This window comes from Ictidomys tridecemlineatus, chromosome 4 (assembly GCF_052094955.1).
Source record: "Ictidomys tridecemlineatus isolate mIctTri1 chromosome 4, mIctTri1.hap1, whole genome shotgun sequence".
Taxonomy (NCBI): domain Eukaryota; kingdom Metazoa; phylum Chordata; class Mammalia; order Rodentia; family Sciuridae; genus Ictidomys; species Ictidomys tridecemlineatus.
In genome coordinates this window covers 58,105,084-58,124,325 of record NC_135480.1, presented here as the reverse complement: position 1 = coordinate 58,124,325, position 19,242 = coordinate 58,105,084, and the positions used below count along the sequence as shown (strand labels likewise).

Below are 19,242 nucleotides of genomic sequence, written 5' to 3'. Positions count from 1 at the left end.
GGGTCATTCTTTCTTTCTTTTTTTTTTTTTTTTAAAGAGAGAGTGAGAGAGAGAGGGGGACAGAGAGAGAGAGAGAGAATTTTAACATTTATTTATTTTTTCTTAGTTCTTGGCGGAGACAACATCTTTGTTGGTATGTGGTGCTGCTGAGGATCGAACCTGGGCCGCACGCATGCTAGGCGAGCGCGCTACCGCTTGAGCCACATCCCCAGCCCCCAAGGGTCATTCTTTCTTGAAGTTTTTTCTTCCTTGGCAAAATGTTTTGTTTTGTTTTTCTCTCACAAAACTTGTCAATATTCCTGGTGAATGTAGTGTGTATAATAGATAAGCCTATAGTACCTTGATAGGGCAGATTGTGTTTTCCATAATGACCACAATGATATTTTCTAGCTTCTGTGCTTTTCTGCATGGTGTACATCTTGCTATCCCACATCAATGGACTTTGATCTTTCTTCTTGAATCTGGACTGAACTTAGTATATCTCTGACAAATGATATTCACAAAAGTGATATTTGGGGGCTTTGTATGTTAGTTTAATAAAATCCTTCACATAATCCACCATGGTTTATTCAAAGGCTTGATAGGTGACTCCTTCTTTGCCCTAGTTACTAGGCTGTGCGCATCCCAGGACACATGGAGGAGCCATTTATAAATATTCTAATAAATGTCCCCAATTGAAATCCCAGACAGCAGACAACTACAACTTCCAGTCATATCATTAAGCCATCTTGCACATCCAGTCTAATTGAGCCTTCAAATTGCTTGTAACTAAAATATGGAATCTAGAAAATATGCCTAATGCACTGTTGTATTTGGCTAAGGAGATTTGGAAGTAGAGTTTTGAAAGTGCTAACACAGATTTTATGCCACATATGATAAGGTACAGATAAAAGGATATGAGATAATAATCAAATTGTTCAGTGTTGAAGCAGAATTTAGGGTAGATACTAAAGAGTCAAGCCTAGCTAGGTTCTAATAAATGTGGCTTTTCCCACCCACAGCATCTTCACAGGAGGTAAAATTCTCCAAGTAAAAAATGCTTTAGGGAGTTGTATCAGCTATAGATCAAGTTTGTAAGAATATTATTTACTAGGAATACAGAAATATTTAAGGGCGTGCCTTATAAATATTTTCTACTAGAAAAAGAACTTCTATGAATCTTAGCATTATTCTCCTCTGACATGATAACTCTCAGCCACAATTAGGCAGTGGACAATCAGGGAGATATTTGTGGGTGTGGCTTTTGTCTAATGGATTAAAACTATAAAATATTCATAGATTTTTAAAAAGAGAAATGCATAGATGAAACCACCATCAGCTTCTACTTAAAGGGCATAGTCTTCGGAAAAGAAGTTTTTGAATTTTCAACTTCTTCAGGCAGGCAACATGCTGAGAAAGTTACTCAGGTCAATTCTCATTGAAAAAAAAAAAAAGACATAGTCTACTGAGGCAAATGCCCATAATCCTTTCCAGGAAGGGGGCTTGGGTCCTTATTGGTAGGTAAGAGACAGACATAAGAGAGAAGTGGGTACAGTGAGGTTAAGGAGATAATGCCACAAACTTGACCTACTGTGCTAACCCCCACATGCTTTCTTTCAGATTAGCAATTTACTGCAACCCTGCCTGACTGAGGTCAATTGGATATGTCACATTATTTAGTAAACAACATGTCATCTGCAGGAGAGATGCAGGCCCTAAAGGATACTCCCTGCTGATAAGAAGAACACAAGCTACCCTGAAGTGGAGGATATTATGATCTTTACACAGACTGACCACATTGCAGAACGCAGGGAGATAAGATGATAAGAGGCAACACTCTTAACCATAAAATTTATAACATGTTCCCAATTAGAACCCCTCGACATGCACCCAAATGACTCAGAGTTGCCTGGATCTTTCACATGTCATTATAATAGTAAAATCTCCCCTCCATGGGGAGACCATGTGCAGTGAGGACGTGGAAGTCTGAAGCAATCCTGTTATCAAAGGTCAACTGGTGGACACAGGCAGGACTTTTCTGGAAACTTCTCTTAGATGCCCAACAAAATTGGGGAGCAGGAAATATACACTGTTCCTCTCCTTTCCCAGGGGAACCACTTTGTCCCTTGAGAGTGTCCCCTTTTTCCTTTACCTATCCCTTCTAATAAACTCACTCTTGCTACTATGTGTGATGTGTCTGAAATTTTTCTGGCACAGTAGCAAGAACCAGTGACAAATGACATCCTTGGTTGCTTCGTCTCTGTTGGTGGCCTTGCTTTGTAACATTTATTCATAGAATATTGTTATATTTCGGACTGAATTTTAAAATTGTAATGACAAGTGACTTAATATACCTCGCCTGTACTTCGACCTATAAGTATCTATTGCAGGCATCCTGTCTCAGCATCACTATCCTATATGGCTATATAAAGGTCAGAATACTCAATTATTTACCTTACAGAACTTCAGTTTGAGAAGAACTGCATTCAAAGAACTGTGTACAGGGAACTGAAAACAAGAACTTACTTTTTAAATTTCTTGATTGACATATATCAATTGTACAAATTTACAAGGTACAAGGTGATATTTTGATTCATGTGTATACTGGGCAATGATCAAATCTGGGTAATTAATTTATTCATTAAGGTAAACTTTTTTTTTACTTCTTTATGATGAGGATATTCAAAATTTTTTCTTCTAGATATTCTAAAATAGACATTGTTGTTACTAAATTCACCCTGCTGTGCCTTAGAAATACCAGAATTTGTATCTTCTATTTGTCTGGAACATTGTAACCAGAGACTTGGGTTTGCCCACTCCTTCTTTCCCTTCCTCATCCAGTTTCAAGTAATAACTGCTCATTTCTCAAATCATATGAAATGTGTGCTTAAATTAATCTCATAATGGGAATGAGAGTTTCATGTCTTATGGAAGAGATATATCCATGGACATTGGACATAGGAGGAGATATGTATTATTATTGCTAGAGGATGCACTTTCACAGGATGTCCAAGCATGTCCAAAACAGTATCTTGCATCCCATATAGTTTCCTGTAATAGTATCTGCCTTCTCAGGAGATGCAGTCTAATTCCCATCCCTTCTTGTGGGTTGACTTAACTGATTTCCTTGAAAATGAATATGATATACTGAGATATTTGAGGCAGTGTTGTAAGAAAACTTATAACATCTTCATTGGAATTTTTGAATATTTACATTTTGGACACTTTCAAGAACACAACCACTGTGTGGTGAGAATTCCAAATCACAGGGAGAGGTCATGTTGTGGACAGTCCTGGCTGAGCTTCCAGTTGACAACCAGCATCAATTCTGGTCAAGCTTAGAGATGATTAGGACTCTATCAAAAATCTGATTAGCCAGCTAAGAAAGAGAAACCAAGTGAGAAGTACCCAATGGATGCTAGAAAATTCACAAAATCAAAGGAGATGAGGACAAATTTTTTTTAAAACCACTACATTTGGAGGTAATTGTATGAATAAGAGATATCTGGGGGGTTGGGGTTGTGGCTCAGTGGTAGAGCGCTTGCCTAGCATGAGTGAGGTCCTGAGTTCGATCCTCAGCACCACATATAAATAAATAAACTAAATAAAGATATTGTGTCCAACTACAACTTAAAACAAACAAACAAACAAACAAACAAAAAAGAGATAACTGGAAAAATTGGATTCTTAGGACTGTGATCTTTCTCCAAAAATCTTGAACTATCTACCTCAGCTATTTAAACATCTCAAAAAATCTCACAATTTGTATTGATTCAAATACATGCAAATCATTATTAATATAAATTGAGCATATTTAGTCCTGAGCACATCACCTACTATTGTCCACTTACATTTTCTTGAATCACAATCCAGTCTTTGAACTTTAAGCGTTAATAATACATTGAACTTACTGGCTTTTACAGTTATACATTTATGCTTTATTCTCATCTCCTAATTCTCATACTTGCAAGCATTAATATTATGATCCATTCTTAAAATTAATCTGTAATACAAGCATTCTCTCTCTCTCTCTGTCCACCTGTCTCATTTCTTCCCTCTCTCTCACACACTTGTAAGCACTTTTTTGTAGCAATGTAGTCTCCACACCTAAACCTAACTTTGCACTTACTATGTGCTGTGCCACAGAAATGGGTTCAGCAATTTCCTTCACATTCTTGAATTATTGATTTTCACTCAGTTGCATCTGTCCTCATTAAGATAAATACCTGATAACATGTCTTCCACCTTAATATGTTTCTTGACTCCAGATTCTTTCTAGCTATTGCCTTCAATTTTATATTTTCCTTTGCAGTACAGCTCCTTGAAAGAGTTGTTTATATCCACTGCTTTCAATTCATCTCTTGAACTTTCTCCTTAACACACTCCTACCCAAATTTTGTATCAATTACCACTGCATTATTCTGTTTTAATTTGTTGCTGAATAAATTTTTGCTACAAGGCGTCCTATTCCTCTTATTTTTTGAACAGTGTTTTGTATACTTTTTATATTATTATATGCACATTTCTTCCTTTTAAAATTATGTTCTTCCCTTAGCTCCAGTGAGTTTTTTCCCTCCACTTCTTTATATCTACCTTTTATTTGTCTTCTTCACTGTTCCTTTATTTTGAGTCAACTAAACATTAGGGTTTGATCTTCCGTGCTCTTTATGTTCATTCTCTATCTCTTCATCTCATTTGGCCTCAAGGCTTTAAATTACTGCCATGCTTCTGCTGATGATGATCTGAGAGCCTATATTCCCACATGGACATTTTCTCTGAGCTCCTGCTTGTACTTCAACAATTGCCTCCATGTCATTTCCTTTGCAAATTATGGAGAAAGTCAGCACCTTCACACTGAGCCATAAGTAGCAGGAACTCTGATTAAGTATTAATCACCTGGTGTAATTTGATCAAGAAGAGAATACAAGAAATTACCCTAGTAAACATACAAACACGTGAAATGGAAATTAAGAATCAAGTTCAAGTTCCCCATAGAGAAATGCACATTAGACAAGTGATCATGGTCTTGAAAGTAGCTAGTATGTGATATTAGATTTGGCAACAAAAAGAAAATGCAAATTCTGACATGAGCTGCATTACTTAAATTCTGTCTTTATTCCAAGACTCCTTCCTTTTTCCTGAGTTGCTTTTCCCCAAATTCTGGCACAGTTGGTTAATTTTTTTTTTTTTTTAATCTCAAGGTTGGGAACTATTAGTGCTTTAGTATAGGTTGATGGTGACTCCTTCTCCTGTAAAGCAATATGCCTAGCCTTTGAAAGTGGTCTTAACGTGACTCTTGGTGTGTCTTGCTAAGGATCTTATCTAAAAACTCATCCCTATGTTTAGCATCTGGGACCATTGGTGCTCTGAGTCAACTTCAGCCACTGTGGACTCCACATAGAAGCAGACCTCGGGTGCAAGAAATGTGCTACCTGTGCTGGATCAAGCCTTCTCTAATGGTGGTGCAACTTCCGCACCCAGGCCACTCAGATTCATATACTAACATCTCTAGAAACACCCTCACAGACTCAAAAATAATGCTTTATCTTGTTTCTGGGTTTTCATTCCAACTAAATTGATGCAAGGATCCTGCATAGAACCCCAAACCTAATCGTTTCCCCAGAGTTGAGAGTTTGATTTTTTCCATTCTTTTTGTATAGCCTCCCCCAACTGTGTACAGTGAGAATTGCAGTTTTCAGAATTTCAGCTTTCAGGATTCAGTATTCAGGATTTTAATCTTTTGAGATTGTGATTGAAGGATTTTAGACTTCAGAGATTTTCATCTTTGGGATTTCCTCTTTGGGGATCATGATGTTTGAAATTATGGTATTTGGGGTTGTATTTCCAGATTACATTTGGCAATAGTCACACAGACACACACACATACACGTATATATACATATTATATATACATGTAATAGTGAATATAATTAAATGTAAATATACAGTTCCCCAGATATTCTGTTAAAAGCATCAGAAGAAGGACACATTTATATAAAAAAGGTTAAAGGAATTTATATACAGAGTTTCTCCTTATGCCTAATGCTAAGGAGCAAGAGAGGCAGATTAGTTTTAGGTCCATGTTACTCCAACATCACTGCTCATTTCTCTGCACCAACTACCATGGAGGAGGCAGCAGCCTGATTCTGAAGGTTCTGGGGGCAAAAGGGGAAGCCCAGGAAGTGCTGAGCTGCAGCAGGAGCCTGAGGCATCTTAAGCTAAACCCTGGAGACCAAGAAATATAATTTGACATTCTGAATCCATGCAGCCATAAATGAGGCAGGAGAGGGTCACGATGATGGATAATATGCTGAACCACTTCATGCCCAGCATGCTACCGCAGAGAACATGAAGAAAATATTTTTAGTGTAGAGGGTGAATATTGTAATTAGATTGTTTAATGCTTGCACTTGGAAAACAGAATTGTGCATGACGAGAATATCACCACATAGTGGCTCTTATCAAATTGACCAATTTCTATAGGATTCAATTTCTTATGTGCAACATAAATAAAAACAACACAACTTACCTGAAGTGATATTGTAGGAATTAAATAATAGAACATTTGTAATTATTTCTGCTATTTTCCTAGCAAATAACACTGATTCAGAGTTGTGCCTATTATTTTTTTCTTGGTTTCTCTGATATGAAATAAATATTTAAAAATGAATTTATTTATTTATTTGTTTGTTTGTTTCACCTACTTACCTTTAAAGTAACTAACTTTGTTTAAGGAAATAGTGTTGAGGGCCACAGCCTAGTTGGGAAGACGCATGGCATTTTTGTCAGAAGTAGTGGTTGAGAGGTGGCGCTAGCGAGCCATTAAGATGATGACTTTTGAGTTCTGGCAGAGTTCCCGTTGAGTTCCGCATGAGCTCTCCTGGGGATTCCTGGAGAGTTCTCATTGGTTGGGCAAGTGCCGGAGGAGGGATATTTCCTGTTGCTGGTTCCAGGAGGAGCCGTGTGGCGTTCAGGACAGTTCCTGGGAGCGTGTGTGGAGTGTGCTGGTGGAGTTCAGAAATAAAGTTTGTTCCTGCTTCAGTGGCTCGTGATTTGTGCCCAGCCAGACTGCAGCAAAATAGAGTAATTCATGTAAAGAGATAGTCTTTTTAACATTTGTTACCAAGTTATAAAATAAATACTACATCACTGTAAAATATCTTTTTTCTTATCATATTCATAGCCATATGATCTGATTTTATAATTGTAATAATATCTTTAATATCACTCAATATGGTAGATGAAGGCTATATTAGTTTTCTATTGCTATATAAAAGGCTACCCCAAATTGAAGGACATAGGAGGCTTTGGTTAGCTCACAGAATCTGTCCCTCAGAAGTGTTGGCAGCAGTTTAGAAGGGTTCTCTCTTTCAGAATCTCAGTATTATGTAGTGAAGTTGTCCACTGGGCCACATTTTCATCTGGAGTTTAAAGGAGAAAAGGGTCTGGTTCCAAGATAACTCAGGTTAGTTGTAGAATACAGTGCCTTGCGCTTGTAGAACAGAAGCCCTCAGCTTCTGAAGACTGTCCAAATTTCCTGGTCCATGCGCTTCTCCATGGGTAGTTCACAGGATGGCGGCTGCTTCTTGAAGGCCAGCAGGAGAAAGGGAGCTACTGCTCCAGTAAGACAGTGTCAGATCATAGGGCACAGTCACAGTGCTGTGTCACAGTCACAGTGCTGGCATCTCTTCATCTCAGCCACATACTGTTAGTTATGAGGAATTCAGTAGTTCTGTCCACCCTTGGGGTGGGGAGAGAATGCACAGAGGCAGGAACATCAGGAGACAGGAGTCACTGAGGGAAGAGGGGAGCTTCAACACAGAGGGATTTGGAGACAGATGGGGAAATGATGCCCTCACCACATCTTGGATCCATCTGCCAATGGGATGGCCAGAGGATTCTGTTCAAGTCTGTGACTGATAAATTCTTTCCAGTGCAATAAGTTATTGAAACTTCGGGTGGTGTGGTGGTGGTGTTGGAAAGCATGTGGAATCCCTTTGAAATAATTTTGACCAGAAGCCTGAAAATGACCCTAGAATTTTATTTAGATCCGCTGCAGAGGGCATCTCCCTGTAAGCAATAGTGTCACAGTGTAGGGTTATAAGAAACCTCTGGAGTGTCCTGCCACTAGGCTACTGCCCTCAAGACAGAATGCAGCTGGCAAGACAGGATAAAAAGCAACAGCAGCAACAGCAGCATCCACATGTCTCTGGGCACTTCCAGGAACACATGGGGAGGAAGACCTGGGAAAGCCCTGCTCAGCTCAAACAGCTTGCCCTGCACAGCCTCCAGAAGTCCTGGCTGAGGACAACCTTGGACACTGCTCTGCCCAACTTTTCAATCTCTCCATTCACCTCAGAAAACATGTCCAGGTCCCGATAGGCAGCTCATGTGACTCACCTGGGTGCTGTTCCTTCTACCCCTGCCTGTGTCTTGCCCTCTTTGATAGGCCAAGTTCTCATGCTAAGAGGTCCTCCTAGCCATGTGACTGTTTGGAGGTCTCTTTTCTGGGAAAGCTTGAAGACACTTCTCTAGTAGGTCTCAGTACTCAGTGCTTCTCAGCTTTCCAGCTCTTTCCCCTTGAGCTTGCCCTTCCCCTCCTTTTCCTCTACTGATATTTCTGCTATTTCTCTCCAGATTCATAAAGTGGCAGAGGGCTTTGTTCATGGCCCCAGTGAGTGCTGATCTATCCAGCAACTAGTGCACCTCTCCTGAGGAAAGCGGAATGGGGAGGGGGTATTTTCTTATGCTTTAACCTTTATCTATTTATTTTCTTAAAACTTTTTGTTATGGTAGCTGTTGCAAATATCCAAGAGAAACACAGCTCTGACTCGAGCAAAGATTTATTGACAGAGAATATCTGCCAGGTCACCCTTTTGTAAGGTGCAGCAGTTCTTACACTATGGTCATGTACAATGATATAGTTAAAAAAAATAACCTATCTCGTCCTGTGTTGGCTACATGCCTTATTTCACTTAGCATGATAGCATACAGTTCTATCCATTTACCAATCAATGACATAACACCATTCTTCTTTATGGCTGAGTAATATTTCATTGTGTATATATAACACATTTTTTTTTAAATCCATTAGTCTGTTGAAGGGTACCTAGGTTTGTTCCATAGCTTGGCTATTGAAAATTATGCAGAGACAAACACTAATGTGGCTATATCCCTGTAGTATGCTTATTTTAATTCTTTTGGATAGATACTGAGGAGGGGGTGGCTAGATTATGTAGTGGTTGCATTCCTAGATTTTTATTTGTTTGTTTGGTTTTGGTGACAGGGACTGAACTCAGGAGCATTTAATCATTGAGCCACATACACAGTCTTTATTATTAATTTTTTAAGTTTTTAATTTGAGACAGGATCTTGTTAAGTTGGTTAGGGTCTCACTATATTGTTGAGGATGGCCTTGAACTTGCAATCCTCATGCCTGAGCCTCTGGAGTTGCTGGGGTTATGGGAGAGAGCCACCACATCAGGGCATAGAAAATATTTACAGAGTTGTGGACTAATGCATATTTTTCTTTTCCTTTTTTTAAGACTAATAATTTCACTACTTTGATTTGTAATTAAAGGTAGCTTTAGTTACCTTTATACCACTACAACAAAATGTCTGAAATAATTAACTTATTTATTTTTTAAATTAAATTATTTATTTATTCTAATTTGCTATTTTGATGGCAGAATGCAATTCATTTATATTACATGTAGGACTCAATTTTTCAAGTCACTGGTTGTACAAAAAGTATATTCACATCATTTATGTCTATACATTTACTTAGGATAATGATGTTTAATTCATTCAACTGTCTTTTCTACTCCTTTACCCCTCTTTTACCCTTCCTACCCTTTGCCCTATCTAAAGTTCCTCCATTCCTCCATGCTCCTCCTCCATTGCCATTATAAGTCCGCACCCTCATATCAAAGAAAATATTCAGCCTTTGGTTTTTTGAGATTGGCTTACTTCACTTAGTATTACATTTTTCAACTCCATCAATTTACCTGCAAATGCCATGATTTTATTCTCTTTTAAAGCTGAGTAATAATCCATTGTGTATATATACCAAGGTTTCCCTACCATTCATCTGCTGAAGGGCATCTGGGTGTTTTCACAATTTAGCTATTGTGAATTGTGCTGCTATAAACATTGATGTGGCTGTAGCATGCTGTTTTTAAGTCCTTTGGGTATAAACTGAGGTGTGGGATAGTTGTGTCAAATGGTGGTTCCATTCCAAGATTTCCAAGGATTGGCTGCAACATTTTGCAGTCCCACCAGCAATGGATGAGTGTGCCTTTTCCCCCACATACTCGCCAATACTTATTGTTGTTTGTATTCTTGATAGTTGCTATTCTGACTGGAGTGAGATGGAATCTTAGAATAGTTTTGATTTGTATTTTTCTAATTGCTAGAGATGTTGAAAATTTTTTCATGTTTGTTGATTGATTGTATATCCTCTTCTGAGAAGTGTCTGTTCAGGTCCTTGGCCCGTTTATTGATTGGGTTATTTATTTATTTATCTGTTAAGGTTTTTGAGTGCTTTATGTATTCTAGAGATTAGTGGTCTATCTGATGTGCTTCTGGTAAAGATTTGATCCCATTCTGTAGGCTCTCTGTTCACCTTGCTTATTGTTTCTTTTGCTGAGAAGAAGTTTTTTAGTTTGAATCCATCCCATTTATTGATTCTTGGTTTTAATTCTTACACTATAAGAGTCTTATTAAGAAAGTTAGGGCCTAATCCAACATGATGAAGATTTGGACCTACTTTTTCTTTCATTAGGTGCAAGGTCTCTGGGCTAAATCCTAGGTCCTTGATCCACTTTGAGTTGAGTTTTGTGTATGGTGAGAGATAGAGGTTTAATTTTATTTTGTTACTTGTGGATTTCCAGTTTTCCCAGCATATTTGTTGAAGAAGCTATGTTTTTTCCAATATATGTTTTTGGCACCTTTGTCTAATAAGATAACTGTTGTGCATATAAGAAATTAAAAAAAAATAAATAAGAAAATGGCGGCTGAAATTAGGAAAAAAAAAGATAACTGTAATTATGTGGGTTTGTCTCTGTGTCTTCTATTCTGTACCATTGGTCTACAAGTCTATTTTGATGTCAATACCATGCTGTTTTTGTTACTATTGCTTTGTAGTGGAGTGTAAGATCTGGAATAGTGATGCCAACTGCTTCACTCTTATTGCTAAAGATTGCTTTACCTATTCTGGGTAAAAAAAAAAAAGTATTTTTCTAGATGAATTTCATGATAGCTTTTTCTATTTCTCTGAGAATGTCATTGGGATTTTGATTGGGATTGCATTGAATCTATATATTGCTTTTGTTAGTATGGTTATTTTGAAAATATTAATTCTGCCTATCCAAGGACAAGGTAGATCTTTTTATCTTCTAAGGTCTTCTTTAATTTCTTTATTTAGTGTTCTGTAGTTTTTATTGTAGAGGTCTTTCTCCTCTTTGGTTAAGTTGATTCCCATGCATTTTTTTGAGGTTATTATAAATGGGGTTGTTTTCCTTGTTTCTCTTTCTGAGGATCTGTCACTGATGTACAAAAATTTCTTTGATTTATGGGTGTTGATTTTATATCCTGCTACTTTGTTGAATTCATTTGTTAGTTCTAGAGGATTTCCAGTGAATTTTTGGGGGGCCTCTAGGTATAGAATCATATTGTCTGCAAAAAGTGATAATTTGAGTTCTTTTTTTTCCTATCCGTATCCTTTAATTTTTTCATCTATTTAATTCCTCTGGCTAGAGTTTCAGTAACTATGTTAAATATAATTGGTGAAAGAGGGCATCCCTGTCTTATTCCAGTTTTTAGAGGGAATGCTTTTAATTTTTCTCCATTTAGAATGATGTTGGCCTGGGGCTTAGCATAGATAGCTTTTACAATGTTTAGATATGTTCCTGATATCCTTAGTTTTTCTAGTGTTTTGAACAAGAAGGGGTGCTGTATTTTGTCTAATCTTTGTCTGCATCTATTGAGATGATCATATGATTTTTATCTTTGTGTCTATTGATGTGATGAATTACATTTATTGATTTCTGCATGTTGAATTAACCTTGCATCCCTGGGATGAACCCCATTTGATCATGGTACACTATCTTTTTGCTGTTTTTGTATTAGATTTGCCAGAATTTTAGCATCTATGTTCATTAGAGATATTGATCTGAAGTTTCCTTTTTTTTGATGTGTCTTTGCCTGGTTTTGGAATCAGGGTTATATTTGCCTCATATAATGTGTTTGGAAGTGTTCCCTCCTTTTCTATTTCATGACATAGTTTAAGGAGTATTGGTGTTAGTTATTCTTTAAAGATATTGTAGAACTCAGCTGTGTATTCATTCAGTCCTGGGCTTTTCTTGGTCGGCTTCTGATGACATCCTCTATTTCCTTACTTAAAATTAATCTGTTTAAATTGTATATATCATCCTGATTTAGTTTGAGCATAATCATATGCCTCTAGAAATGTGTCAGTGACTTTTTGATGTTTTCCATTTTTTGGAGTAAAAACATTCAAAATAATTTCTAATTATATTTTGTATTTCTGTAGTGTCTGTTGTGATATTAACCTTTTCATCACAGATGTTAGTAATTTGAGTTTTATCTCTCCTTCTCTTCATTAACATGGCTGTTCATCAGTTTTATTTATTTTTCAATTAACCAACTTTTTGTTTTGTCAATTTTTACAATTGTTTTTGTTTCAATTTCACTGATTTCAGCTTTGTTTTAATTATTTCCTGTCTTCTACTGCTTTTATGTTGATATTTTCTTTTTTTAGGGCTTTGAGATATAATGTTAGGTCATTTATTTGTTGACTTTTTCTTCTTTGAAAGAGTGAACTCCATGCAATGTACTTTCCTCTTAGAACTGCCCTTATAGTGTCCCACAGATTTCAATATGTTGTATCAGTGCTCTCATTTACCTCTAAGATTTTTTAAATCTTCTCCTTGATATCTTTTGCAACCCATTGTTCAGTCAATAGCATATTATTTAGTCTCCGGGTGTTGGAGTAGCTTTTATTTTTTATTTTATCATTGATTTCTAATTTTATTCCATTGTGGTCTGATATTTCTATTTTTTTGTAATTTCGAAGAGTTGCTTTATGGCACAATATATGGTCTATTTTAGAGAAGGATCCATGTACTGCTGAGAAGAAAGTATATTCACTCACTGATGGATAATATACTTTCTATATATCAGTTAAGTCTAAGTTATTGATTGTATCATTGGGTTCTATAGTTTCTTTGTTTATATTTTGTATTAAAGATCTATCCAGTGGTGAAAGAGGTATGTTATTGTGTTGTGGTCTATTTGACTCTTGATCTTGAGAAGAGTTTGATTATGAATGTAGATGCTATATTTTTGGGGGCATATATATTTATAACTGTTATGTCTTATTGTTATATGGTTCCCTTAAGCAGTATGAAATGTCCATCTTTATCCCTTTTGATTAACTTTGGCTTAAAGTCTACTTTATTTGATATGAGGATGGAAACCCCTGCTTGTTTATATATAGTCACCTTTAGTTTGTGGACATCTTTACCTATGAGATGGATCTCTTGAAGACAGCATATTGTTGGGTCTTTTTAAAAATCCAATCTACAAGCCTATGACTTTTGTTTGGTGAGTTTAGGCCATTAACATTCAGGGTTATTATTGAGACATGATTTGTATTTCCAGTCATTCTTGTTTATTTTTTATGTTTAACTTGACTTGGTTTCTCCTTTGGTTGGATTTTCCTTTGTTGTAGTTCTTCCTTTTGCAGATTTTCATGTTTTTTTTCATTTTCTCTTTGTGGCATATTTTGCCAAGAATGTTCTGTAGTGCAGGCTTTTTTGCATAAATTCTTTTAGCTTTTGTTTGTCATGGAAGGGTTTATTTCGTCATTAAATCTGAAGCTTAGTTTTGCTAGATATAAGATTCTTGGTTGGCATCCATTATCTTTTAGAGCTTGGTACATGCTGTTACAGGATCTCTTGGCTTTGAAGGTCTGGGTTGAAAAATTTGCTGAGATCTGAATTGGTCTAACCTTATATGTAATCTGATTTTTCTCTCTTACAGCCTTTAAAATTTTATCCTTATTCTATATGCTAGGCATTTTCATTTTAATGTGTCTTGGTGTAGATCTGTTGTAATTTTGTACACTTGGTTTCCTATAGGCCTCCTGTATTTGATTTTCCAATTCATTCTTCATTCTTGGGAAAATTTTTGATATTATTTCATTGAAGAGATTTTGCATTCCTTTGATTTGAATCTCTGAAACTTCCTCTATATCAATAAATCTTAAATAAGGTCTTTTGATGGCATCCCATAATTCTTGGATATTCTGATCATGGTTTCTTAGCATCTTCACTGTGAGGTCAACTTTATTTTCAAGATTGTATATTTTGTCTTTATTTCTGAGGTCCTATCTTCCAAGTGATCTAGTCTTTTGGTAATGCTTTCTTTTGAGTGTTTTATTTGGCTTATTATTTCTTTCATTTCAAGGATTTCTTTTTTTTTCCAGAATCTCTATCTCTTTCTTGAAGTAATCTCTTGCAACCTATACTTGCTCTCTTACCTCTTTTTTTGGTGTGATTGATGGTTGACTGTATTTGTTCTCTTATCTCTTTATTGGAGTGATCAATTTTTGCCTGTATTTGCTTACTTAGGTTGTTCTTTAACTCCCAGATCATTTTAATTATGTATATTCTGAACTCCTTCCCTAACATTTCATCTACTGAACTACCTATGGATTCTATTGTTGTAGAATCTTGGTTTGTTTGGGGCACTTTCCTACCTTGTTTTTTCATGATATCTATGCATCTTCCTCTCTTGCAGTGTAGACCTGAGATATCACAGCTTCTGCCCTATTGTTTTATAGTGTCCCTGCAGGTTACCAATACCTCACCTTTAAGGGGGACATCAATATTACAGCACTTGATGTACCCAATGTACAGCCATAGATCAGTTAGCTTCTATTTTTACATTTACAATTTTGTTGCTATAATTAGAAATGATGAGTTTGGTTATCTTCTACCATATAGTCAATAGGTTTGCATAATGGTATACAGTTTTTAATGATAGAAGGTGGTGCTAGAGGGTTCTCTGAGATATTTATGAGGTAGGATGTGAGAATATAGAGGTATTAGATTATATGACTAGTTAAAAGGTAATTATAGGAAGTTGACTGTTAGTAGGAGAAACAAGAGAGAGGCAATCCCATGCAAGACTCCCTGTTACCTCAGCAACAGGATCACTGTTTGCACCCCTAATAGAGATAACTCTGGTGCAGCCAGGCCACAGGGATCTTGGTGATGTCTTACCAGTTCCTTATTGTTGTCCCTTGATAGAAGTGGCAATATCCCAGTTTTGTGATAGAGGAAGTCTCAAGCTTATACATACCCTGAGGTTGGGCTGTGGAGTTACGCTTTAGTGAATAAGGAACCCCAGTGTGGGTGAGCATAGGGTAGGCCTCTCTCTGGGTGGCCAGGTGGCACAGAGCTTTGAAATAATTAACTTATAAAGAGAAAAAAAGTTATTGTGGTTCATAGATTTAAAGATTCAGTTTCTAATTAGGCAAAGTACTGAGAATGGGTAACAAAATTTTGAAGACAAACTTGCAGATTATATTAATAATCTAGGAAGCCTTAGTTGTATTGGGATAGTATTAATGAATATTTACAGAAAAAGACAACTGAAAGAATACTGAATAATACAAGAATGGTACTAGTCTTCTTAGAATTCTGCCTCAACTGATGCTGTCTGATTTATCTAGAGCTGAATCTCCTAGAGGTTCAATATCCAGAGGCTATTGAAACTCCCAGTGACATTCTGTCTCAAGAGAAATTACTTAATATGATGGCTTTTATCCTCTATGAGGGAATGGGAGTTCTAACCCAAATGACCTGAGAATATGAGCAAATTCAAAATTGTTTTTATTTACCTCTTACTATAATCTTTCCCAGTTTGAAATTATTCTTGGTTTCTTCTGAATAGATACTTCCTTCTGGTTCACCAAAAGATAAGATTCAAAGTTAAAAAGTGCAGTCACTTAGTGAAGAGAAAGGCCTTCACTGGCTCTAATATTTCATCAAACAATGCAGACTCTCTTTACTCAGGGTCCACGTAGGGGCTGAGTGCTGGGGGACCTGGCCCTGGGAAAAAGGGGTTCTCCTGATATCAATCATTCTATGACAAGGAGATAGAACTTGAGGAGACTATTGACTTCCAGTGCAGACCAGCAAATATAGTTGGAGATAGATCCAGAAATTCAGAAAAAAAGGGCTCTTTTGGGAAAAATAAATGAGGTCATAATAGGTTTTTATTAAAGCAGAAGACCTTGGTTTGGATGTTTTGTTTTACTTCCGTTTGTAGTCTTAATGATGGCTGGGTTTTCTCTTTCTGAAATGATTTCCTTGTGGCACTGAGGAAATAGGCTTCCTGTTTGGGGAGGGGCAGCAAATCTGTACTACAAGTAGATGAACTCTGTCCTCTCCAACATTCCAGAGACATTGGGGAATGTCTTAGGCCACCTGCTTTTCAGGTCACAGGAAACCACATGGCCATCACTTTAGGTAGGAATTTCATGGGGACCTTGTTGCTATATATTCTCTATAGAAGCTCAGTCCCTGTAGGAGTTCAGAATGCATCATCCCTGAAGATGGAACTTAGAGCAGGCATTCATGTAGGGTGCTGGCTGCCTTGGGCAATGGGAACTAGTTACGTTTCTCCTAGGTAGATGTAGTATGTTTAACGCTTGGGCTGAGTGAGGACTCAGAAAAAAAAAAATCAAAACTAAGAGAGAAGCCTCAGTCTCTAAAGCTTTGACTGGACACCTCGAAGAGATGACAAGAGATCCCTGCCAAACACATGAAAATGCAGCTGTTGTGACTTGCTTGCAAGGTCCAACTTCCTATCTTGAAAAGCTGTTTTAATGACTGCAAATTTGTCAGGGATGGTAAAAGATCAACCTCTTCAAAACTTATTCTAAGTGTGGCTCATGTTCTGTTTGGTTCTGGTGTATCACTGTGCCCAATTTCCATTCCTTCCCTTGCAGTGATTGGCATATAGTTCATATGAAGAACTCTATAAAATACATCACAGAGATGGAGTTAAAATTTGATGGGTATTTTCAATGCAAAAGCCACTCCTGCAGGCTTGATGCTACTTAATGCAAAGTTGTAGGTACCCAATGATGATGTTCAAGCTCTATTAGTTCAGAAAGAAAAACTTTGGAGCAAAACTTCTTTACTATTCTTTAATTCATCTCCAGTGGGGGAGAGTCTGCTGTGTTCAGTTTTGCCTGTGACAGATTGTACTGGCTGTTCCCAGTTTTGGAGGCACTGTCAGACTCTCTGATAGCTTGAGCTGTCTTCCCACTGATGAGGGATCCTCTAAGGTTTTGGATATTGCCTCTGAAGTCCTAAATTATCTTCTGAACTCACTGCTCTCTAAGCAGGGGCATGTCATTCTATTATCTTTGTATGTTCTCTGGTAGATGCATTCACTAATATTCACATCTTAGAAAGGGTAATTCCTAATATGAACCACATTTCCATCACTGTGCAATAAAAGTTCCCACACCACCCGGGCACTAAAATAGTCCCTTTCTTTTTCCTTCACTTTTCCTTTTTTTTTTTTTATCTTGCTCTTCCTCAGAGTTCAGGTGCCATTCCCACCATGGGTGCAGAGATTCTAGGCCTGTGAAAATGAGGTTGTCTCCTCAGTTTCACTGGACATGCCTGACATGCCAGAAATCTCAGCCATGAGGTTGCTACTCCAGGCCTCAGGGACTGGGCCACTTCCTAGGGATGAAGAGGTAATCCCACTTCTCCAAGGTGTCTCTAAAACAGGATTACCATCAGAGTGGGCCCAGTAGGTAGGGCCACCTCCTGAGCTCTTTATGTATTCTAGGTATTCATGTTCTCTCAGAAGAGTAGAGAGTAATGTTTTCTCTCATTCATATTTTTTTCATATTCCTAATTGTTTCCTTTGAGGCACACAGAAGCTTTTTAATTGCATGCCATCTCATTTACTAATTATTGGCATATATCCTGAGATTTTGGAGTCCTATTGAAAAAGTTGTTGCCTGTGTCTATGTGCTGGAGTGTTGTTCCTAAATTTTCAAGTTGATAATGAATGAACTGGTCTTGGCAATTTTTATTTGTCATCCTGACTGGGCCATGAGATGTGCCAATATTTGGTCAAATGCTCTAAATGTTGCTTTGAAGGTTTTTTTGTTTTTGTTTTTGTTTTTATATGTTTGTTTCAACTGACAGTTGAAATAGTAGTATTTGAGTAAATCAGATTACTCTCCATAGGATGGTAGTTTCATGCAATTACAGTAAAATTTTTGTCTTCAGACTGCCTTTTATTAGAGTGGAAATATCCACCCTTCCCAGTCTACTTTGCAGACTTTTGACTTACCTGATTGCATATATATGTGAGACGGTTACTTACAACTAATATCTCTGACTCTACTATAGAAGAATAGGTCCAAGAATGTACCTATAGAGTCTCAGAAATAAAGCAATACTGAGAAGAATTGAAAAGAATCTTCTTTTGCGAATAAGACACGAGACCCTAGGCTGGGAGGACATACAATTTAGTAGAGGCATGACAGAGGGGTGTAGTGACTGCAGGCACTGAAAATAAAAATATACTTGGCATTGAAAAACATGGAGATATTAAAATTCAGGATACAGAGACTGTGTAGCACTGTGTTTGGGAAAACTGGAAAGTCACTGGCATCCTGTGCAGGTGAGTGCAATGTCTATTGCAATGAGGACCTCAGAACCCCAGGTCGACAAACTTCTGATCACTATTTGTTAATGTCTCAAGGTACACAGACTGCACATTGTCCATGGATAATTCTACTAATTGAAGAGCTCATTCAGTCCTCTCATGGGACCTAATTCTTGGCACAGTACCGTCCTAAGACATCAGAAATGCAAGAGAGCATGTTTTTTTGCTACTCAGAGATTCAGAGGTAATGAGAAAACCCTAGAACTGATACACAGATGGACAGCAGTTCAGTTGGTTTTCACTGGACTATGTGAGGCCAGGATGCCTCTCCAGCCTCTTATAAGAAAGACTGAAGCTGAGATCATTTAGAGGCTTCCTATTCTTTTCTGCAGAGGTTTTCATTTCTGAGACCAGGATCCTCTGTCAAAAAGTGGATAGATACCCTGCAGTACATTTCTCTCTCTTCTGTTGTTTCCACAATTTCTGGGTTTTATTTCCTCGTAACTGCAAACATCATTCTGAACCGGGTACTGG

At 37.3% G+C, this 19,242-nt stretch overlaps 1 protein-coding gene across 2 annotated transcripts in view; it reads right to left on the bottom strand.

The window, feature by feature from the left end:
- The window catches only part of LOC101955567 (tripartite motif-containing protein 5), a 184,037-nt gene that overhangs the window by 129,546 nt on the left and 35,249 nt on the right, over positions 1–19,242 (bottom strand). The gene's annotated exons all lie outside the window — the stretch shown is intronic.